This window comes from Sphaeramia orbicularis, chromosome 2 (assembly GCF_902148855.1).
Source record: "Sphaeramia orbicularis chromosome 2, fSphaOr1.1, whole genome shotgun sequence".
NCBI lineage: Eukaryota > Metazoa > Chordata > Actinopteri > Kurtiformes > Apogonidae > Sphaeramia > Sphaeramia orbicularis.
Window position 1 is genome coordinate 26747648 of NC_043958.1, and position 26103 is coordinate 26773750.

Below are 26103 nucleotides of genomic sequence, written 5' to 3' on the forward strand. Positions count from 1 at the left end.
ACTTGACCGTCGTCATGTTGGCTTATTGGAGCAGAAAGTGATCATATTTGGACAAAAGGGGTGGAGCTACAGTACCCAATACAACTGGGCTACTGACTTAGTATCACACTAAAGCTCATCAAGCTTTGTTTAAAGTCATTTTCCTGGCTTGTTAGTGGAAATATTAACCACAGCTACAGTGAAGCCGTCTGTCAGGAAACAAATGGCCGGCTGAGTCTGAGACTTTCATATAGACTGGTCAATAAAAGCCTGACAAGGTAAATGCCAAAGCTTTTATTTGACCTGAGGTGTGATTAATAGAGGAAAAACTCAAAGTACCAAAGAGCTTACTGGAGGGTCCACATGAAACAAACACGATCTGAATCACTCCTGGAAAAAAAGAATATAGAGAGAAGACTTGAAAGAGAAGTTTAATGTAAGTTACCAGCCACCGTGAGCTGGATAACAAATTATAGATACATCTGAATCCACTTTTTCCCTTTTCCTTTTGGTTTAGAACTACAGCTCTATATGTTCAGTTTCAGACTCCACTCCATTATTGTTCATTTGGGAGGCTTATTTAACTCATTTGTCATGTATGTGTCTTACTTGGCTTTTAGCAAGGACCCAACTTTGCTTTCTACCACAAAAAACTTTGGACTTGCATGAGACTAAAAGGTAAAGACTTGTGACTTATGTTGCTTTCACATGTGATTCACTCAGACCTCTGTAACTAACATGAGAAGAAGGAAACATCCTTTCACCTCTACCACACATTATTTTCTCTGCAGCACCTCCATAAAGTGCTTTCTTTTTGGCAGTAAGTAATGGTACAATTTGCAGTAAATTGCCCACTACAACCCTTTTACATTGCATGACTTGTCGCTTCTAAAATTTACAGTCTAAAAGAGAATCATTGTCTGTGTCTGTACCTTTCCGATGATACCTTTCCACTACTATTACTTAGCAAATCCTGACAGGATGCTAGTTTTTTAATACCAAAAGAGGTTTTGCACATATGAAAAATGTACCCCCTGAAGCAACAGGAAAGATTTTTAAAGGGTATGATGAATATTTAAATTCTTCTGTGGTGAACCGGACAAGGTTAAGTGACGTGAATTCTAGTGGACTGTGCCTCAAGCTGAGTGTCTGGATCTCTGAACACCACTTTAATGAGAGCATTTCAACCATTTTCGCCTTCCGGACCAGGCTTTGACACACAAGCAGTGGTTACAAAAGGGGAAAAAAATATATGACGGAGTGAGAAGAGGAGGGAGGAAGATGGAGAGGAAGACAAAACTACATGAAAGATGAAGGAGAGTTGGAAGGGTGGGGTAATGAAGCAACCCTAATCCGAATAGGTTCAATTTTTAGTGTCCCTTAGCACAAGACGACTGTAAAATATTTGCAGTGGCTTTAATGATGTTGTTGATCAATAGCAGTGACTCGACGGTTATTTTGCCAAGTGCTGAGGCTTTAAGATTCAAAGCCTGTAAATAAAACCCCCATTAGACGACTTAACACCCCTCTAAAGTATTTTACTGATTCGGATTAGAGCCGAGATTCTCAACTGGTGGATCGCGACCCAAAAGTGGGTTGCAAGCCCGTTTTCAGCAGGAGCGCCAGCCTTTGTATGGGCAACAAAATTATGTTAAGTAACAAATCTGTGCTTTTTTTTTTTATAGAGCTGAGCACCGTCCATTCACACTCCCCAGCAGTAGATGGTGATAATGTGTTGTAATGATAATTAACACCAGATATTTCACAGCATAAAAGAAGAGCCAAAAGTTTCTATTCAAATCATGGCAAAACTCAGGTATGACACCAACTACATCAGATTTGGTTTTATCTACAGTGAGGACCAAAACCTCACTGTGTTTAATGCTTGAAGCAAGCTTAAGTGACTGAACGCACTTTTAAGTTTTAACCGAGTGCACTTTTTAGTTTTTGGTTAAAATGTACCTTAATTTAGTGTTGGTTTTTTTTTGTTTTGTTTTTGTTTTTCTTTATTTTAACCTGCCTCTTATTTTTTACTCTGCTTTATTGCTTGTTTTATACCCTCCTGTCTTACTGTTTTACCGTACAGTGTCCTTGAGTGCCAAGAAAGGCGCCTATAAATAAAATGTATTATTATTATTATTATTATTATTATTATTATTATTATTATTATTAACCCATAAAGACCCAAACAACCACTAGCAACCAAAATCATCTACCAGTATAAAATATCTAATACCTGTTGATTCACAAATCCTATCAATCCATGTACATAATTGGTGTAAAATGCAGTTTGTCATCTTTTCATGGTCATCAGATATAACCCATTTGGACATTCAGAGGCTCTGTAGTGAACATGGAAACACTGTCATCTTCTACAGCATTGATTCACCAGAAGAACCCATGGAGTTGGATCAATGACAGTGGATGGAGACACTGGGTTTATATTCAGTTAATGAGAGATTTTGCTGAAAAAGTAACTTTTTTTTCAGTTTTCTCTATTTTTTGATATAATAACCCTCATCTTTACTCCGAGCTTTTATGAACATCTACATGATCAGTGAATTAAATATAGGAAAATACATGATTTACACACAAAAACTCAAACTAAAGAGAATAATATTACAATAAATGGTGATAAATAACTTAAGAAATGTTAAATATAGAGAAAAATAATTTGGAAATTGACACAAATGTCACATTGGGTCCTTATGGGTTAAGGGGAATATTTCCCTCTTTAGCATCACTACTTGCTGATCATTTCGGTTTATCATTAAACTTGTCTTCAGCGTTGGCATACTGTGATATTCTGTATTATTTTAGGTTCCAAACAAACCATCTTTTCATTAACTAAATTTGAGAAGTTTAACTTTTATCATTTTGGGTCGCAGCTTGTCACTGAGGGGTGATAGTGGGTCCTGAAGCCAGACCAGTTGAGAACCACTGGATTAGAGGAAGATGCAGGGAAGAGGTTTGAGGGTAAAGTGTAGGGTTAGGAACCGGACTAGACTCAGAGACCAAAAATGTGTGTGTGTGTGTGTGTATTAGGTAGAAGTGTGTTACCGGTGACAGGAACTGATCCAGTAGCGGTCTCACTGCATATGACGGATGTCAGACAGGAGATCCATCTGTGTGATTAGCCACTGGACCGGTTGGCTTTCCTCTGAGATGGATCGATGTATGTCTGCCGCTGAGACGACGCCCCCCTGTCAGAGATAAGTATGTGCATGCGTGAGTATGTGTGTGTGTTTATAAACCGCTACTGAAGCTGTTCAGTTCAATCCTGCATAATACCTTTCCAGTAAATCGTTAGACAAACAAAGGGAGTGGTGATGATGCAGAATCACACAAAGCACCAGCTGACCTTAATGAATCACTGTGATGATATTTTTGTATCGTGGTGCTTAAAAATGATTGTTTGACAAAGCAACTCACACACAGAGCAGAAAATGATGCCTGAGTATGTAGTTTCCTGCAAAAACTCGACAAATAAACATGTTTTAGAAATAGCTTGTTATTCAGTGACAATCACAGAACAAATACAAAACATTCGCAACAAAGTGCTGCATTACAGGCAGATCGGTATAAAATAATAATATGCAATTACTGACCACTTTATTAGGTACAGCAGCTCAACTGTACATTAAAGCAAATATCTAATAGACTAGACATGGCAGTGAGTCAGTGCATAAAGATGATCTGCTGAACATCAAACCAAGCATCAAAATGTGGAAGAAAGGTGATTGAAGTGATTTTGAGCGTGGCTGCTCTGAGTATTTCTGGTCTACTGGGACTTTCATACACAACCACGTCTAGGGTTTACAGAGAATGTAACAGCTCTCTGGGTGGAAATGAGGAGAATGGTCAGACTGGTCCAAGCAGATAGAAAGGACACGTTGACTCAAATTACCACTGGTTACAACTGAGTGACGCTGAAGAGCATCTTTAAATGCACACCAGATTCAAACCTTAAAGCAGAAGACTATACTGGAACCGGAAACTGGAGCTACATTCCCAAGGGGTTACAAAAATTGGACCATCAATCATTGGAAAAACATTGCCTGACTGAGACTGATGAGTCTTGTTTTCTGCTGCAACATTCAATTGGTAGGGTCAGAAGTTGGATTCATCCTCGTTGGTATTAATAGTTCAAGGTGCTGGTTTTGGTTTGATGATGTGATGGACACTTAAGGTCCCTTAATAGCAACTGAGCATCACTTATCCACCACAGCCTACTAGAGGACTGTCACTGACCATGTCTATCCCCTTATGATCAAAAACAATCCATTTTCTGATGGTTATTTCCAGCAGGAAAACACACCATAACAATGAGTTGTAAGTTCAGATCTCAGTGAAACAGAGAACATTTAGGACGTAGTGCAATAGGAGGATGTGCAGCTGACAAATCTACAGCAGCTATGTGATGCTCTCATGTCCACATGGACCAAAACCTCTAAGAAAGAAATTTCCACCACCATGCTGAATCCATGTCATCAAGAAATGAGTCACTTCTGAAGGCAAACGTGAGTCCATCCTGATACTATTGTTATTATTATTTATGTCATTTATTTCACTTTAACAAGTTTTTCTATTTTCGTTCATCTCTTTTTTTTTAATTGTATGTGATGTTTATTGTCTTGTGCTGCTGTACATTTGAATTTCCCCTTGGGGATCAATAAAGCATATATCTTATCTTATCTTATCTTACCTTATATTATCTTATCTTCTACTAGCAATGTGTATCTAATATTGTGGCCGGTGAAAGTGCATTTTATTCAGATGGTCTTTTTTTTTTTCTTTTCTTTTTTTGGAACTTGTACATGTAATTATTATTTTAAAAATAGGTTGTTCATGTAGATGATAGTTTTCAGTTTTGGATTTGCAAAACCACAAACCATAACAGTTCCACCTGCTTCAGCGTTGTGTCCGTCTTCTTTTGCATAATTTCCTACCACTACTTTTGATTTTGCTGACACCTTCAGTGATCCTGTCATTTTCCTGCCTGCCCTTGACCAAGTGCGAAATAGCCTCCATCAAAGTAGGATCATTCAGCCTTGCACAGACACTGGGGGTGGGGTGGGGGGTGTCCTAAGCCAGAGGGTGCACTGACAGATGAAACCTCAGCTACTTCTCACAGCCAGTCTGATCAGCCATCTCTTTTTTTCTGCTGGGGAGGGAATGTGATCTTAGCAGGAATCTGTGAATGAAATCATCCACTAACCTGGTTCACATGCTCTGCTTCTTTATTTACCATGGCTCAGATTCATTTTCCCCACTGCAGGTGCTCCGATCCTTTGATGAGAAACATATTTTTTTTTTTTTTTTTTTTTACCTAGGAATGCTGCTTCAGGAGCAGCTGTCATGGTGCTGAATCCAGTAAAACAGGAAGTGAATCATATGTGTAAATAGCTTTTCACTACTGGACAATAAACTGATCAATCTTCTGTTTTTTTGTTCTTACATGAACCAGATGTAATGTCTGTCATTTCTAGTGGCTTTTCAATCAACATGGAAATTACAAACACGTACAGCAGTACATGACGTGCAGATGAAAAAGAAAGGCATTCTGGGAGTGACAACTCATGCAGAAACCGTGTAACAACTTCTGAAAAATACTATTGTTGTGTTTGAAATCAATAAAAGACACTTACAACTTGATGAATATGGGAAAATGTGGATCAATAGCCTAAACATTTAATATATTATCAAAATGCATCATGATTGCTTTTATCTGATTTGTTACGACTTTGTTTATTGTTATTGCTTGCAACTATTTTCTACTCTGAATTACTCTAAATGTTCAATTTTACTTTTATTTAACTTTCTTTTGATTGCTTATGCCAATAGCAGATGCATTTCCCCCTGGGGTAAATATATAAAGTAAAGAACCAGAATAAATTAAAGCTGTATCTGTATGTATATTATGGGATTTCTGTTCTTTAGATACATACTCATGGCATACAAGCTGGTACTGACGTTGGCTTAGTTCTTTTAATTTTGCTCATTAAAAGCTGGCAAGTTGAATAGTTTCTCTAGTAGTTTATAAGTACAGACATACCTTGGCTTACAAGTGCCTCAACTTACAAGTTTTCCGAGTTACGAGTTAACATTTTTTGCTTTGAGTTGCGAGCCAAAATCCTAATGACGAGCAAGCTTCAGATATACTGCCGCTGGTTGGCACAACATCCAAACAGCATCTCGCGTCTCACTCGTTCACTTCATGTGGTTACCTCGCCATGGAAGCATCTCTGTTGTGTTGTGCTTGCATTTTGTGCCTTTTGTGCAGTTATTTTACCAAATTTCTTTTTCCTAACCATGGGTCCTACCTCTTTCCACCTTTCAGACATGCGGCAAAGCGTTTCAGCACCTCCCCTCTGGACAGCAACCAGACTTTGTTGTGCATCAGGAGATAATACCTGTAATACGTAATATCACCATAATCTACATTTTAGCATTACATTTTTAAAAAATCAACTAAAGTAAAATAAATTAAAATGAAATACTCATTAAGTTTCGAAAGCCACAAGGATGAAAGAGCCACATGCAGCTCTGGAGCCGCCCGGTAGGTTATATAAAATAAAATCACATGCTATGCACTAATACCCCTCGGCCAGAATGGACAAACAGACAGACAGACTGACGGATGGACAGACAGACGACAAAACGATTACAATACCACTTCACCCAGTTGGCCAAGGGGTAAAAAATGGGGTTGATGGGAGGAACTTGTCAAGATGCTGTGGTGAGCAGAGAGCTGGATGATCCACCACCAGAACACCTACTAGCTGTCCTCCAACATTTATCTTTTTACTGGCTACAACAAGGAGCTTTCGTTGGTATAAGTTATCTATAAGTTAGGTGTGAAATCGGGGTGGTTTTTGGGGGGCTGGAAGGAATTAATGGCATTTCAATTCATTTCAATGGAGAAAATTGATTTAGTTTATGGGCAAACTGAGCCAGGTCACAGAACGAATTAAACTTGTAAGTCAAGGTACCACTGTAGTTTTAGTTTTTGATAATAATAAAATAACGGCAAACACCATGGAAGACATGGTGTAATAATAGATAAAAGAAAAATGCTCTCCTTTGTCCAGGTTTGGTGAAAGACTCATGAATGGAAATAAAATGATGAGAGACAGACATGCTGCATAACTAGATTTGTACATCTTTGGAAAATATAAAAAAATACTTTTAACTCTGACACTCTCCAAATTAACATGTCTATCTTAAACTCCAGTTGTTCCTTAATGTTACATCAGTCTTACTGCAGTACGTTCTGTTGTTTCTTTTAACAGTTAACTGATAATGAGACAGAAAAGAAAGAAGACACAGGCTTGTTTTGTTTCTTTTCTTTCATCTCTCATTTTAAATCAATCGTCTACAGAATCATCGTTTTTCTCTGCACATCACAATGAGTGTTTTCACTCGACTTAAACAGTTACCCTGACAACAAACTCTCAGCCAACTCCACTTCACTGTGAAAAGAGACTAGTTTAGTGTGTACTTGGAAAAAGCGTCAATTAAGTTGTAATCGAACTGTGTCACCTCTTCGCTCATTCTCGGGAACAGTTTTTAATGCGCTCAGGAGGTGGGGGAGGGCTGTGCGCAGCTAGAAAAAAATACTGCAATGCATCCCCCTCCTTTTCTTCCAAACTCCCCACCCGGTCATGATGGAAATACTGTTGTTCAATGACCCCCCCCCCACCACCACCACCACCACCACCACCACCACCGCCCCACTTCTCGCTCTCGAAGCAAATTCATTTTTCTGGCTGTGTCCTTGAAGGGAGGACGTCTAAAAAGCTGTCAGGATAAGAACTTCTTGGTTACATAACAGGCATCCTAAACACTGAATTCAGTGGGTCTGGCCACAGTAAAGCACTTCATATGATTGATTTTTCTCAGCTTTTTTGTGACGGAGTACATATTCCATAAAGGACAGACATGAGCTTTGTTCTACAAGGCTTAAAGAACATTAAAATGTTCTGATGCTGGCAAATTGTCAAAACTTTTAGAAATGGCTCAATGAGGTAAAAGCAGTGGTTGAAATCAACACATAGAAGGTAGACTTTGATTCACTGAATAAAAATAGGACCAATGGCCCTGTAGCTTATCAGCCAAATTAAAAGCTTTGGGAAATGTATCCAGATGCCATTTATTATCACCCAGTTATGTGTATTTATTATATTACAGAAATAGCCCATGTTTTGGTCATATTCCAATCAGATCTGTAAAAAAATTCAAATTCCAATTTGATATCATTGATACTGATTTATTGGATCAATCCATTTCCTATCTGTTATAATGAGAACATTTTTCAAAGTCGCATCGAATCCAGAATCAGATCCGGATTGAAATAATTTCAATACCTTGTGTTGACATCATCATAAAGAAGCTGTATACCAAGTTTAAAGTCAATCAGAACTGTAGTTTTGGACAAGAAGACAATTGAAATGTTTTCCCCATAAGGGCCCATGTTAAATTTTCCGAAAGTTCCCAGATCCAGAACAAGATCCTGATCAGGATGTGGCCATTATGTTTTGGTCATCTCCCCATCAGGGCTGGACTGGAGAAATTTACACTTGATATCATTTATATTTACTGAGTTATCGCATCGATCCACTCCCTATCTCTTATCATCGGGAAATTTTTCAAAGTCGCACCAAATCCAGAATCAGATCCAGATCCAAATAATTTCACTAACTTTTGTTGATATCATCATAAAGAAGCTGTATACCAAGTTTGAAGTCAATTGGAATTGTAGTTTCGGAGAAGAAGACGATTGAAATTTTTGTAACGGACGACGACGACAGACGACGACGACAGACGACGCATGACGACAATAGCTTACAGCCTGTTGGCCGGTAAGCTAATAAAGACAGCTTGATTTCTATTTCTTTTAGGGCAGCCATGGCCTAGAACAGTGCCTCTCAAGTGGTCTGATCTCGAGACCCATTATCACCATTCAACGACAAGCAGAGACCAAACTGCTGGAAGTTAAAATTCTCAAATTTATTTCATCAAAAAACAGAGTGTTTTGAGCCTGAGATGATACACAATATCAAAGTATGCCAACGCAGAAGACAGCTTTAATGATAAACCAAAATGACTAGCAGGTGGTGATGCTAAGTATGGAAATATTCCCTTCAACAATAAATTAGGTATTTAAAGTGCATTCAGTCACTTATTCAAGAATTCAACACACTGAGGCTTTCGTCCTCAGTGTAGGTAAAACTATATCTGTTGTAGTCTGTGTCATACCAGAGTTTCGCCATGATATGAATGGAAACTTCTGGTACTTCTTTTCTGCTGTGAAATATCAGGTGTTAATTAGCGTTACAGCGCATTACCGCCACCTATTGTTGGGGAGTGTGAATGGGGGGGGGGGGCTCCACTAAATAAAAAATAAAGCACAGGATTTGTTTTTTTAACATTATTTTTTGCCCAAACAAAAGCACACTGAAGACGGGAGAGTCAGCTGGTTTGATTCCCCGGACTGAGAGAAAGTTGTTGGCTGACGTCTCCTTGAGCAAGGCACTTAACCCCCCCATTTGGTCTGCAGTGTGTAGTGTGTTACTGCATGTTCTAGTGATAGGTTAAATGCAGAAGGTCACTTTTGGTGCTGTCTACACGTGTCTGACACTAAAAACCATCTGCAGATTTGAAGCAGCAAACAGTCTGAGCGTATTCTCACAGTTATGAGCGCTCTTTTCTGTTAAATCACTCCTGACCATAAAGACAACAGGGGCTACAATTAAACACCGCAGTTACCACTCAGGAACCGAGCTCGCATTGTAGCTTTCATTAAATCACTAATTAAAACACCCATACTAAATGTTTGGAGTTCATCTTTCTATCAGTTTAATTACGTTAATTGCTATTTGATACAGCGCTCATTGTAATTTCATTTAATTAAGGGAAATATGGAGAGTCAAACCCACAGCGCCAATCATAAAGGGGATCTGTGCTCTGTGTTTGAGCTTAATGGATTCACGTCCTGTTGAAGAAGTGACAGTCAAAGCTAAGAGGTTAGAGTAAAGATCAGAAAATAGGACCAATGTTCTTGCATCTCACTGGCATGTTCTATCAATTCCAGATTCAATAACAAGTTGAATTTGTGAGGTTGTCGGGTTATGCTGCTATGTTAGAGTCCTGTGGTCTTGATGCAGGAGATTAATCTCCCAATAGGAGTGGGTGGTACTTTCACTAAAGGAACTCAAGTATTAAATGAAAGTCCATATATGACTTCCTATCAGTGCTCAATAGTTGCTATATTAATATCTTTAATAATTTCCATATTATAAGAAATCAAAAAATAGCCCATTATAAGTAAAGGCAAATTTGTAATATTAAAAAAAAAATCATCAAAAATGTAGAAATCTAAATTTCTTAAAACTGTGAATAACATTTGTAGACACTGTCCCAGTGAAGCTACATATACAATTTGAAATTAATCCAACTAGTTGTTTTGTCAGAGAAGATGTTTGAAGAAATTGCTAAAGAAGACAACAACAAAGATGACAACAAAGATGACACCAGACAAAGCACCTTCACAATAGCTGAGATAAAAACAGGGGGAGACATGTAAACCAAAATTCTAAGGTGGACACCAGTAGATCAGATGACATGACAGTCCAAATGTATTCACTGACAAAAGCTTCTACAACTGCAGCTGCTGTTCTCAGAAATGATCATGAGAACTTACTCTATGTTTACGTGTTTCAAATAGAGTGACTGCTACTGTCTGGTGATCATCATCATCATCATCATCATCATCATCACCATCATCATCATCATCATCATCATCATCATCATCATCATCATCATCATCATCACTTTACTGGTGTGAAATGAGAAAGAAGCCACAGATATTCCAGTTTAAATCTTCACTCTAGTCCCCATGACCATGCACTGACCCCAAAACACCAGAAAAATGTAGGTCAACATTGATGTCCATATATGATCTTGAAAATGAAGGTCAAGGCCAACACCCAAACAACTCCTCCGAGAGCCTCCCTAGGTTGCATCTAAATATCAAACATGAATCGGACAATTTGGTGGAAAGTAATCGCGTTGATGCTGATGGATGCAGCAGGGTACAACAATCCCCCTGTGGGCGAAGGTTAAAAATGACCGTTTTCTTTACATGTTCACATAACTCAAAATCCTGACACACTGGAGAAACGTTGTAATTTTGGAATAAGATCAGAAGTCTTTATTGTTGTTGTCTTGTTTTACAGGATTCTGGTGCTTTGTTACCATTAATACATATATTTTTGTGGCCTGGGCGGTGCTGAATCTCACACAGGTCAGTGCACAGAGAACTCAATCGGCAGCTTCCTCAAACCGTGTAATAACACATGGGAAAAAAAAGCAATTGTGTCTGCCAATCTTTTTAAGTGAGTGCAATAAATATGACATTGAACACACCTGATCATAATAGTAAATATAAATAAACTGTAAATGTGACCGTGTGCAAAGTGAAATCTTGTGAAGGTGGAGCCTTTTATCACTCCACTTCCATGATTCATGCTGCCACCTCGGAGGACTGCATACTGTAGGTGTTGACTGTCAGCTTTTACAGCTCAGAGTTAAAGGTCTATCTGTTTAGTTGATGCTGCTACTGTACACATTTGTATCTCACCCACCCCCCCTGTTGTTTTTAGTGCCTGCGAAGAGTTTATGGACCATACATCAGCTGTATCAGGTGATACATCTGAGGGAGCTATGTGGACTTATTCATCTTCCTGCCGCCGCGACGCTATGACTGAGACAGAGAAGGCGACGCAGAGAAAGACATTATAGTCTGATATAATGGGCTATTACAGTATTAATTATTCAGATAAGATCTAAAGAGATGCATCTGGGGATCATGTTATCCCTGGAAAATACTGTATAAACTGAAGCCTATTCTTACAAATGTGGTGTGTAAGAGAGTGACAGGAGCACAGACACACACTCAGTATCTCCCAGCTCATGAAATCCAATAACTTCCTCATGGATGGGATCAAGGGAGGGAGCTGCTGTGGGTGCAATTCTACATACAAGCCTGTGTGGTGCATCACACTCAGCTATGCCTTTTACTGCACAAGCTTCACACCTGCACATTCAGAAAGCATCAAGGACTGAATAAAATAATTAAAACTGCATATTTTTCATGCAATTAAATGCTTTAAAGCCGGTCAGGCTAACTTCTAACTGTATTTTTCACAATGACAGCTCAGATTTGTCTCATCTCTATTCACTTGTTCACTGTTTACATGACCGTAAGTCTGATAACTAGGAGTAATCGTATAATTGTAATAATCAGATCTAACACATTTACATGCACTTTAGAAATGCAATAATCAAAAAACCCTGGTTTAGATGCTCCAGTCCATTATCAGATTTCATATGTACAGGGTGGGGAAGCAAAATTTACAATATTTTGAGGCAGGGATTGAAAGACAGTGTATGACCAATTAGTTTATTGAAAGTCATCCCTTATGCAAAGAAAATATATTTCTCTATATATTGACTGTCAATATATTACTGACTGAAAAATATATTACTGTATAATATATATTTATATTTAAAATATACAGAATAATATATTGTGTCAATATATTTTGTATTATATTACAATATATTGAAAAATATATAAGGAATTGCCGTTTTCCATATATTGAAACATATATGACAATATATTTACTTATAAATGTAAATATATGTCATTATATATTGAGTAATACACTTCATAATGTATGTATGCATATATACATACATATATTGTCTAGTGTATTACTAAATATATGTAATTATATATTTAGTAATACACTTCAAAAAATATGCATGTATATATATATATATATATATATATATATGTATATATATATATATGTATGTACATCTTTTTCATCCTATGTTGCCAAAATGACTAAGAAGGCATCTTTTTTCAGTTAACACTTTTTTCATGTATATCATGATGCATATTTTCATGAAATATGTTATTATGCATACCAAGTAATGTAAGTGTTGATAAATATCTGCTATATGTAAACTTGTGTCAATGGAAAAGAATTGAGTTTCAATAAAACTATATGTAAAAATATAGGGCAGTTTTTGTCTTCATTGCAATATATGTTTTATATGTATCAATATATGATTAAAGCATATATTGCAGTATATTGGAAAATATATGCACTCCTTTCCCATATATGGAAATGTATTTTTTAATATAATGCGTTACATTTTTCAATGTATTGCCATGTATTTTTGTTTCATAAGGGATGAGAATTTATTTGCCACAAGAAAATTGACATAATAGAACATGTTTTTATTCTATGTGTCCTCCTTCTTTCTCAATAACTGCCTTCACACGCTTCCTGAAACTTGCGCGAGTGTTCCTCAAATATTCGGGTGACAACTTCTCCCATTCTTCTTTAATAGTATCTTCCAGACTTTCTTGTAATAGTTTTGCTCATAGTCATTCTCTTCTTTCCATTATAAACAGTCTTTATGGACACTCCAACTATTTTTCAAATCTCCTTTGGTGTGACGAGTGCATTCGGCAAATCACACACTCTTTGACGTTTGCTTTCCTGATTACTCATATGGGCAAAAGTTTCTGAAAAGGTATGGATAATAGTGTTAGGTATGATTATGACATCAATATATGTTTGGTTTCAAAACAATTGACGTAGTGCCTGCTGAGAAAAAACAACTAAATGTTCATTGTAAATTTTGCTTCCCCACCCTGTACAAACATAGTGATGGTAGACTTAAGCTTCCTGTTGTCTTCCGTTCATGCTTGACTACGTAACTTCCATTTTCTACAATTTTAATTACATTTACATATGTATATTCATACTGGAATAAACTGATAACTCCAGAAATCAGATCATGATTGGAGTATCGGTGTGCATGTAAACAGCCTCGTGGTTGCATCATTAATTTGACCCTTTTTCCATTAAAACAATAAACAATCCCAAAGATTACAACAATTCCAGTGTTAAGCATTACATATGGAACTCATTCTTGTGTACTAATGATTAAATCATGCATTCTTTACTAAATAATTTATTTATTCTATATTTACAATAGAGTGTTGCTCACATTTAAGTAGCTCACATGTATATTGATGCGGTTACTATAGCAACAAGTGACAAGTGATGTGAATTTAGCTACTTTAACATAATCATCTGAAGAGAAATAACACATAAAATTATAGTTTGGCCTCTGTAAACCAAATGTACATAGACAAAGACCTGGGCAAGCTGGATCAGAGCTCATATGACTATCCTTTGAGCCAAAGTCTTGAGCTACAATCTGACACATCTAATAAAATAAGGGCAAGCTACAACTAAAAAAAAAACATTTCAGTCTGACATTTTTGTTTTTTGGTAGATTTGGTTGTATGAAATGTATTTTTGTTGTTGTTATTTGAAGAATTTCTACATTTATGTCGCTTTTTGCACCAGAATGATTTCAATTTTGATGATACAACATGAAGTAAACACCACTCCACATTTTCCTGTACAGACAGTTGCAGAATTCCCATTAATTACCTAGACTGAAGTAGTGCAATTTTTCCCCAACTGGAGTTTTTCAGTGAATAAAAATATTTTCACACTCTAAGATAACTCTAATCAGTGTAAACCAGACTTGGACTCCAATCTTCTTTGGTATTTCTTCAGCAGCAACAGAACAATTTTGACAAATTTTATGTTATTGTTGAATAAACTCTAACACTACAATATTGCCATAAATGAAATTAAATAGCCAATGCAACCTGTGATGCTACAAACCCAAAGGTCAGTGCAACACTTTTAGTTTAATATCATTTTAACACAGATTTTAGTAGATGTACGTAGACGTAGACATTGTTCAAAACTAATTTATTCAGGTAAGAGTAAAAAAGTACAGGTTCTGATTCTGAAATACAGTAAATCAGTTTAACTGAAGGTTCACCTTTTCCTGTCATGTTTTTACGTCAGTTTTGCTTGGTTTCATCCTAATGTCAACTTTCTCGTCATGTTGTACTGCTCAGTACGAGTGCAGGTCATGCTTATTTTGTTTATTTTTATTTCAAGAAAATAAAGAATTTGAATTAAAAAGGCATAAAATCGGCACAAAATCAGACACGATTTAGTTTCATTTCATTTTCATCTTTTTTTTCTGATTTTCATCTGATCGCATCATTTCCGACTTGCTAATTCATATTGTCTTGTTTGTATGTTAACGTTCCATGTTTTCTTGTTGTTTCATTTTCATCTTATGTTTGTAATGTGTCATTGTCTTCTCTTTGTGCCATCCATTTAGACTGAAATCTGGCTTGGCATTTGGAAGGTACAAAATAACACAAAATATAAGTGATTTTAACTCACCTGTGTTAAATCCTCAGTTCTACTTTGTTTCAGCTCTCCGTTTAAATAGGGTCCTGATCTCTCGTGGCCGAACTGGGGTCTTACCCTCACGCACTAACCCATCGAGATACTACTTAACTGAACAAATTTGGAACACTTGCCTGTCTTCTAACTACCTTTAATTCCAACCTCTGCCCCGCTAACTCTGGTACCAGAACTGCCAGGAGAAACCCACTCTGTGATCAGTAATAATACCAGCCCAGTTGGTTTTGGCAGCTGTTCCACATGGATTTAGTGCACTTGTTACATGACAGGTAATAATCTGAAGGCCAGGAATGAAAGACCCTCGGGACACATTATAATTAATAGGTGGACTATGGCTAAGATACCTTTACGACCTTCAGATGTTATGCACACAATAACCTAACATTTTACATTCACCAACATTATGTACCACATCGGGAATAAATCAAGGAGAATTTAGAATTTACTTTTTATGAATTTATTGTAGGCAATTTAGCAAAGCAAAGCATATGCATAAATCAACAATCAATTAATCAATAATAAAATCATAAAACGGAACTTCTAAAGTTATAAATCAATATCCGGGTTATTAAACTTAACTGACTTCTAATTTTCTTACTTCAACGCAATCCCTGTTGTAACCCCTCAACCCACAGTTCAGTCCTTTGAGTCTTTTTGAAAATGTCCCAATTGTTGCCTTGCTTGATGTCCTCAAGGGAAGGAAAAAAGGAAAAACTTATGTTTCCGAAATTAAGAAAAAATTAGAAAAAGTTCAAATTCAGACAGGATAAAAATTAATACAATTTGGAAGAGGAACTCATCAGCTTGGCCAAAACTAATGAATTCAATGCTGGGTAAAAGGAAAAAGAATTAAGAAATATAAAAATCTTCTTCTTTTCCAGTTCAGACCAAAGCAGGGAAAAACCCAACAAACTCTGGTAAACAGCTGGTTCACTGGCAAATGTCCCCGTGGAGTTGGTAAAAGTTCTCTTAAAAGACAATTTTTGCCCTTTTAAGTCTCTGATCTGTTGTCTCTCAGATGAGATAGGTCTTTGTCTTCAGATCTCGATTCATCGATGCAAAGTTACTCTATCTGATGAAACCTCCAACATTCTTTGAGAAGTACGATTAACAACTTAGAAGCCAATCTGCCACACTCTTTTCTGGTCCTAAAAGAGCATAGCTCTAAGTCTAACACGTGGGGCACCCCCTCCTTCAGAGCGTCTTGTACTTCTGAAAAGCTATAATAGCAATTTTAGTTTTTACAAAACTTTAGACATCCTCCGGCTACACCCAGTCGACTTCATCGATAGATGAGTCATGTCCAGATGTCTCCGATGGAACTTCCCTTTCTTTCCAGTTTTGACCAGTTTTGGGTGCGGCAGATAGCCGGTTGTTTTTCTCACTTCTCTTATTTTGCAATAGTTACTGACTGTGTTCGTGCAAAACATGTCCTGACATGCCCCCTCTCTGCTTTAACATGTCTCAACACATCCCTTTGCATACAACTGGATCAATATTAATCTGAACATTGTTTTACTTTAACTACACTCATTGATTACAATACATGTATTTAATTCATCTTAATAAATCAACCCAATCATCATGTTAGTATTACATTATACTTAGTCACTGTTTTTACCCTGGATCATATGTTCCCACTCTATGCCTATATCAGCCTGAGGAGCCTTAACCTCGGCCTAACTTGACACCTGAAATGCACTTAAACTATAGTAACAAGCCTAATTTGATATCCTTCTTGTTTTTGTTTTCCTGGATGACACTTTTGTTTTACATGTTTAATGACATTAAAGAATATTCCATATTCTGCTATATTTTGATGTAAAATTTAGAAAGTATAGATATCTGCCTGAAAACACTACATTTCTAAAATGAGGACAGAGCACATATAATCACTTTATTTTTCTAATCTGTATTTTTACTGCTGTTTTCCACCAACATTAGCTGGTTAGGTAACACTGACATGACATTTTATTTTATCTCTGACCTTCATCCTCACTAATTACCTCTTGTAGATTAAAACTACGCACAAACAAACACCAACAGCATTCATATTAGCATATGTTACGTGATACAGGTAGGCGTTGAGTTTAATGATGTTAAACAGAGGCCGGGGTCAGGAAAAGCAAAGCTGGAGGGTAAAACTTCATTTATTTATCAGGCTTTAGTTGGAGAAATATGTGGAAACTTACTAAAAATGTCCTTTTTAACCCATAAAAAGCCAGTGCTACTGTTGTGGCAGTTCCTAAATTATTTTTTTTCTCTCTATTTAACCTTTTTTAACTGATTTATTACCACTTATTAAAATATTATCCTCTGTATGTTGCATTTTTCTGTAAAAAATCAGGTATTTTTTTTATATTTGATTTACTGATCATGTAGAGATTCATAAAAGCTCAGATTAAAGTTGAGGGTTATTATACCAACACCAGAGAAAATTGAAGAAAAAATGACATTTTCTGGAAATCTGTAATTAACTGAATATGAAAAACAAGCCTCTCCATCCACACTCAGTGATAAAACTCCATGGATTTTACTGATCAGTCAATGTTGTACAAGATGACAGTGTTTCCATGGTATCTATGGAGCCTCTGAACATCTAAATGGGTCATATCTGATGACAATGAAAAGATAAAAAAAACTACATTTTACACCAATTATTTACATGTATTGATAGGATTAGTGGATCAACAGGTATCAAACAGTTTACATCAGCAGATGCTGTTGGCTGCCAGGGGCTGTTTGGGTTTTTATGGGTTAAAGAAGTTCCAAGAGATCGCTCTGGAATAAAACTTCTTTTTTCTCTTGTGTTTGCTCCATTTAGCTCACACTGAAGTAGAGACAAGCTCAAGTTGGTGTCAGATGGTGCATTCAGGAACAACAGGACCAGATCCAGGGTGTGATTAACACTTCTGCCAGTCCTCAGTTCTTATGTCCTTCTCTCTCATTCTCTCCTTCTTGGCTTTCAGATTTAAGATAGGATGAAACTTTAATGACCCCCCCACCCCATCCTTCACCCTCGCATGGAAATTGCGCCAACAAAATGCAAACAAGAACAAGACACAGCGAAGAAGAGGAGGATACAAGGGCAAATGCGGGTGTGTTAACCCTATAAAACCATTTGTACCTACACTCTCAAAAACAGAGGTACCAGCTTGTACTTAAAAGGGTACAAATGCTTGTCGCTGGGGGTGTACTTTTTTGAGAGACATTTCTGTACCCTTTCGAAATGGTCCATTTTTGGACCTTGAGTACTTTACATAGAAAGAAAACTCTCATATAGTTGATAATGCCATGATGTTTAACGTTTGAACCGGTGGCCTAATTGGGGAGAAAAAAAAAAAAAAAAAATGGCATAGGCAAGCTACAACATCAAGGCATGGAGGTGTGAATGAAAACTTGATAAAACAGAGATTATGGCAATAATCAGAGGTTCTAATAAGCTAAATAAATTATTAGGCTATTATCATTGAGCTAATTGGGCCATTAACCCTTTCATGCATGTGGTCACTACAGTGGACAGCTGTTCAAAGGTGTTGTTCTCTTGTATATTTATGGATTTTGTCGGTTTATTTCCATATCAGCCAACACAGTGGACACTTACGCATCATCCCATACGCTGTAATTCACACCATTACTGTAAATGTGCTGTTCTAGATAAACCTGATCTGCAGAAACACGTTTGAGCGTAAAAAAATTCTAATTGTTATTAGACTGTAATTAACTTTTTTTTTTCTTTTTTTTTTTCAACAAAAAGGTTGGGGTCTTTTGGCAAATTATCTCCATGCATGTATGTTCAAATGTGAGAAAACATCAGATTAGCAGTATTAATGTTTTTATTTCATAGTTTTTAGGTAGTATATCAGTAAATAAGTTTCTTTGCTTCTAAAATTAAACGCACGGTGTCCAGCTGAGTGGATATTTTTGTAACGCCATGAAAAATAGGTTCATAAAAAAATTCAATCACATTGTTTGTTTGTTTTTTCATGCCTAAAGAGGAATTACAAACACCAAAGAAAAAAAATCTTGATTAAGCTTCTCATAATTAATGCATGAAAGGGTTAAATTAAAACACAAATTATTATTAAATATAATATAGAGTAATTACAGTATGATATATAATAAATAATACGCTAAGCCTGATGTTGGAACTATAATTAGGCCTACTGTTCAGTTCTCCTAGCCTATAGCCTGTTCTCATTGTCTGCACACATTTTTTAATGCTGCAGGGTACCTTATAGTACAAATTTGTACTTTACATAACTTTGGACCCTTTTTCACAGTCTAAAGGCGCAATTCTGGCCTCCTAAAGACCAGTATTGTACTTTTGAGAGAACAGTCTTAAAAAATGTACTTATAGGTACATAAATGTTCAGATCTTGTACCTCTATTTTTGAGAGTGTATGTGTTACACCAGGTTCTGGGACCTCTATCTTCAACAAGATTAATACGTGCCTTAAAAACCTGTTGTATGTGAGCCGTTAAATCATCTACACACTTTTTGCAGGAAAGTCTTTTGAAATTTTCAAAACGTTACATTAAGAACATTTATATTGTTATTCTTTTTTTTTTTTTTTAAATAAATACTTAAAGAAAATTTACTGAAACAATGCATAGTTACTTGACAACTGATTCTTTATTGTACACTTAAATTATGTAAAAATCATGTGCATCAAATTTGATACTGCAGGTATATAAGGGGCTTTATACAAACTCCCATGTAGCAAATATGATACAATAACACTGGGTTACAAAAAAATGTTTTTTGTAAGTTGTCTAGGTTTTTTCAACTGAATTAGGACCATTTTGCACCGCTAAATCCAAAAATGACATCTGTTTTTCTCAATCAGGTCAGGTTTTTTTTGCTAATTTGATTTTGAAAAAATTGATCTTCTCACAAAATATAATAATTAATACCAAAATAAGATTGGTAAGCACAATTTATGAAACTTGTGACTTGATTCCTGTTAGGTACAATGGTGTATTCACCGCAGATGTAGCAGAATACGTCAGGCTTATTTTTGCAAGATCTTCTTGTCAAAGCCATTTCATTCACCTGTAATATTAAAAAAAACATTAATCATAAATTGGCAAAAGTAAAATCTTCAGAACTCGTTTATTGCAAGAAATATGACAGAATTTTGTATCATATGATGTGAAAATGCCCATAAATGTAAGCAAAAATGTTAAAAAGCCAATATGTAGCATAGCTCAGAAAGTTGACCTGATTGAGCAAAATTAATGTGATTTTTGGATTCAGCACACCAAAATGATCCTAAATCAGCTCAAAAAACTTAAACAATAAATTTATTGTTGACCAGTGTAATATACCATACACAAAATAATATGGCAAAATGTTCTGTTTTGGATATTGTTAAAAGGTCTAATAAACATCTAAATTCCAAAAAATCTGAATTTTGTGGTTTTGACGAATCAGGTCTTACAGGGTTAAACATACGGTGACAATAGGTTCAGCAGAGGGGCATGTTTTAGGCATCTTTTTGAAGTGACTCTGTTAGTCCTAGAGCTGCATGCTACCTGCTTCCCTGAAGACAAAAAAACACAAGACTTTAATATTTTTCAGAGGAGATAACACTAAAAATAAACACTATGAGGAAAAATAAACGACAGGACAAATTAAGATAGTGACGGTTTATCTTCCATGTGTGCACAATGTATTAATCTTCATACAGCCTTATTTACAACTACCCAAATGTTTTTTTCCCCCCTTGTTTTGTGCATACACGTCTTGTAAATCATCTACATTGGGTGAGTAAGCAAGCTTATTTTCTGCCTTGTTCATCAAACATCCCATATTAGCTGGAATAAAATCAGTGAAAAACGATGATGGGTTACTTTTCCCTAATAGTATTCTTGCACAGTTCAGTTTAATGTGACTACAGTGGCTTATTAATGTGTCAAAAATACAATTTACAATCAAAAGTTTTGAGAAAAAAGTTAATCACATCAGGTTTTAATACTTTGTAAAGTCGCACAATGTGTGGAGAGCTGAAACAATGCAATCTAGACTGTTGCACTTTGAGTTTTATTGACTATCATACTGCATTTCCTGCTGTTCAGACAGCATTACCTGCTGCCAAAAACCCCAAAATGTAACTCACTTAATGGTGCGCAAATTAACTTAGATGCAGCTGGAAGCTAGCTTTGATATAACTTTGTACTGCTCTAACGCTCTGTTTGCAGGAGTCTTTAAACTCTAAACTTTTGCATATTGATGATGTTGTACTGTCCAGACTGGTTAATTTGCTCATTCTTCAGAATCAGAAATACTTTATTAATCCCCAGGGGGAAATTTGTTTGTTACAGTTGCTCCAACATAGTTAAAGTACAGAAAGAAAGCAGCTCAACAGCAAAGAAAAAGAAAAAGAAATAAATAAGTAAACAGTAAACAATGCTAAGCAGTTATGTACTAGAAATGTACAGAATTGTACAAGGGAGTTACAATATTCCTTTTAGAATGTGCCATTCTATTGAAAATACAAATATACAAAAAATACACTTATTACAGATGTTTCTAGATCTGAAAAATATAGATTCATTTTTAGTGGAATCACAGTATCACAGCAGGTAAATAACACCTCTCTTACTCCTGCTTTGGTTAATAAGTTGAGAACAGAACCAGAATGTTATTTATGGATGAAGTAGTTTTCATGTAAGATAACAAATAAGCCGAATATAATCAAATAAATAAGAAGGCAAAGATATAGCACATGATGTCTCATTCACTCAGAAAAGCCAAGGCCTGTTGAAAAAATGACGTACTTTTATGTTTTAGTGGCACTAATACAGTCTCCTCTAATTTGCATTTCTTATTTGTTTGCTTTGCAGATTATTTCAAGCGTGTTTCTATGATGTCATACTTACAACAGTCATGCTAGTCACATTAATACATAGTTTGGTGCTAATTTACATAACCCTATTTATAAAGTGAATAATTTTCTATGCACAATTTGTGAGTCACTCAACTACAAACAGACACATACAGGCCACAAGCATGCATGAATGCTTGCTTATACTTAAGAACACCCTTTTGAGTGTTGATCTCAAATGCTTTTGCAGCTGAAAATGAATGACAAAGATGATGCAAAACATATTATCCTGCGGCCGCAGAGGTAATTATGGTTTCTAATGTGAGACCAATTAGGAAGACCCATCACGCTGTACAGCTCTGATGTGCAATTAGATTTAATTACATGATAGGAAAGTGGCTGGTGGCAAGAGAGGATGAGATGCAGAAGACATGCTTTTCACTCAAAACTTATGAAAACGTTTGTGATCATCAGTTTACCTGAGAAAACTCAGAACTGAACAACTTCAGCAAGCTGCTGAACGGGAATCACTGCAAATTGATTTGTCAGGATTCCACTGTGACCCACATTACCAGGACAGCACTGCACATGTGGTTTCAGAAGCAAAATGTGGGGTTGCGACCAAAATAGATGGGCTAATTCGACTCAGAGTGCTGTGGTGCATACAGACTGGCCGACTAAACATGTTGAAAAACCATGTGCTTCTATGCATCTCTCTGCACTTCTAATACAGGGTGGGGAAGCAAAATTTACAATGAACATTTAGTTGTTTTTTCTCAGCAGGCACTACGTCAATTGTTTTGAAACCAAACATATACTGATGTCATAATCATACCTAACACTATTATCCATACCTTTTCAGAAACTTTTGCCCATATGAGTAATCAGGAAAGCAAACGTCAAAGAGTGTGTGATTTGCCGAATGCACTCGTCACACCGAAGGAGATTTCAAAAATAGTTGGAGTGTCCATAAAGACTGTTTATAATGTAAAGAAGAGAATGACTATGAGCAAAACTATTACCAGAAAGTCTGGAAGATACTATTAAAGAAGAATGGGAGAAGTTGTCACCCCAATATTTGAGGAACACTTGCGCAAGTTTCAGGAAGCGTGTGACGGCAGTTATTGAGAAAGAAGGAGGACACATAGAATAAAAACATTTTCTATTATGTCAGTTTTCTTGTGGCAAATAAATTCTCATGACTTTCAATAAACTAATTGGTCATACACTGTCTTTCAATCCCTGCCTCAAAATATTGTAAATTTTGCTTCCCCACCCTGTATTCTATTTTTATTCTTGTATTCTGTTTTTACTGTTTGTCATGGTGCTGCTGCATTACAATTTCCCAGTTTGGGATCAATAAAGTCTGTCCGTCTGTCTGTCTGTCTGTCCATTAGGCTTCTTGACCTCTTTGCAGCACACTTTCATCTCCATCAGCTCACTCCACCCATTCTTAGAAACCACGCAGTGATACATGACAGCACTGTAGATGCCGACAGATAAACACTGCACATATACTGTAAGACTTTTCAATTCAAAACATGCCTGCGGTTGTAGAGTTTGTTCCTTGTCTCTGGTGCCAGTCTCATCAAAAACACTCCATAGCCTCAATATCAAACTTGTCTTTACTTAAATCAGACGTTCGACTGGAAATAACAACTGATCCACATGAGATGCAACCTAAGGTCAGAGCTCACTTTTGTTCTGACTGCCCAGTTAGTGAAAGCTGTCATCTTGGCTTTATTGTTGCCACAGTAGCACTGATATACTGGGAAATAAAGCAGGTGAGTGACCCCCAGTCAGCCAATATCACTCAAAACAGTGCAGCTGCTGTCTTTCATTGTATTTTCATTTGATATTTTTACCTTACACACTAGTGCTGGATGATACACCAGTACATCAGCTGTAATTTCCTGTATGATATGAATTTGACGTAAAATACCAAAGCTGAAGTAAGAAATACAACACTTCATAAGGCGACAAATTCTATAATATTCTTTGTTTTTGCTGCTGATTGCTCTGCAGACATGTTGAGCCACATTATGTAATAAATTCCCATTATGTAATAAAAGTTCAAAATGTAATAAGAATGTCACGTCATCTTGTAATAAAGCTGCATTATGTAAAAAACTGACGCATTTTGTAATAAACTACGTCAACGTATTATATAGTAAATTTTTTCACATTATGTAGTAAGTTATTACAATTTGAGAAATTTATTACAAAATGCACTTGACACATTTTTATTAAAAAAAAAAAAATAATAACATGGTTCATTATGTAATAACAATCCAAATTAATATAATTTCAGAGCAATTTAGAAGAAATTAGTCACAGGAGCTACAGGTAATGGAATCCGAACTTTAACCACACAGTTTAAAGATTAATTTAGCACATTACATTTTCCTGAAAATAAAAATGTGTCAAGTGCATTTTGTAATAAATTTCTCAAATTGTAATAACTTACTACATAATGTGAAAAAATGTACTATATAATGCATTGAGGTAGTTTATTACAAAATGCGTCAGTTAATTACATAATGCGGCTTTATTACAAGACGACGTGACATTCTTATTACATTTTGAACTTTTATTACATAATGGGAATTTATTACATAATATGGCTCAACAAGACAGTATTCAGTAGAACCTGACACATAAATTTATGCACAATAACACTCTTTGTAACACTACAAACCGCCTGTCCTAGGACACGGTTTCACCATAAAAAGCAAAAATTTTATTCCAAAAAAGAAATCAATGTTAAAGCTAACGGCAAATATATGTTTTTCTCTTTTTTGCTACATTGCACCTATTAAAATCTGCAACTACTTCAAACTGAGCAAACCTTATATTAATCAAACTTCACTATATACATGATGAAATCAAAATTATTTTGTATTCTACATTAGGGCTGTGCAATTAATCGAAATTCAATTACGGTTTCGATTATAACACTCAACGATTACAAAAATTATGTAATCGAGAAAAAACGATTATTAATTTTAAGTTGTTTTAATTCACGCAAACGAAAGCTACCATGAGCTGCTCCGCCCCGCCCCCCTCTAAGCTACAGCTGCCAGCTAGACAGCTAGACAGCAGGTCCGCCCCACGAGGAAAGTTCTACCTAGTGATGTGGAAAAATGGCAGGAGAATCACAGCAGAAGTGTGTGGTAAACAAAAAAGGCAAGTCAAATTCAACTGTATGGAATCACTTTGGGTTTGATGAAGAAAACGAAGAGCCAAAACACATCATGTGCAAAAATTGTTTCATAGTTGTGTCCACACCGACCGGTAACACAACAAACCTTTTTATCTAAAGTTTAACCACCGCGACCTTGATTATAATCTGATGGAAAACCAAAACACACACAAAAAACAAACAACTTCGTCCGCAATGCAATCTTCAATCTCCGAATCTCTTTACGCTGCAAATCCCTTCTCATCAACATCGGAGAGACACCAAAAGATAACAGAATCCATTGCTCAAAGGTATGTGCTCTGTTAACACCACTGACAACTGGGGCTTCAGACAAATGGTGAACACACTGGACAAACGCTATGTTTTGCCTTCAAGACATCATTTCACACGAGGTGCTACTACATTGAACATATTTGAATTTATAATTTGTACTTTACGTGAGTTGTTTTTTTTTTTTTTTTTTTTTTATTGCTACAGTTCTATGGCAAGTCTGTAGCAGTTTAATTACAGTGCACTATTTGTTTACTAAAGGAAACACACTTGAATTTACAGTATACTTACTTGCATTCAAATATTTTTTTTTGTTTCGTAAAAAAGTAAACACACTTTGTTTTAGCTTAAAAGCTTTATTTATGTTTAAAGAGTATATTTTACATTGTTTTGCAAGAAAAAATAAACAAATTCAAGGTTAACAAATAATCGTTTT

The 26103-nt window shown here is 36.1% G+C and overlaps 1 protein-coding gene across 4 annotated transcripts in view; it reads right to left on the minus strand.

The window, feature by feature from the left end:
* LOC115435550 (beta-1,3-galactosyltransferase 1-like) overlaps positions 1-26103 on the minus strand; it is a 266798-nt gene that overhangs the window by 52018 nt on the left and 188677 nt on the right. For 3 of the 4 annotated variants that reach the window (XM_030158054.1, XM_030158038.1, XM_030158048.1), the window contains one exon: positions 3040-3182. The exons of the other annotated variant lie outside the window; for it this stretch is intronic. The gene's annotated coding sequence lies outside the window, so the exon portion shown is untranslated. The remainder of the gene's footprint in view (positions 1-3039; positions 3183-26103) is intronic. 4 annotated transcript variants of the gene reach the window in all.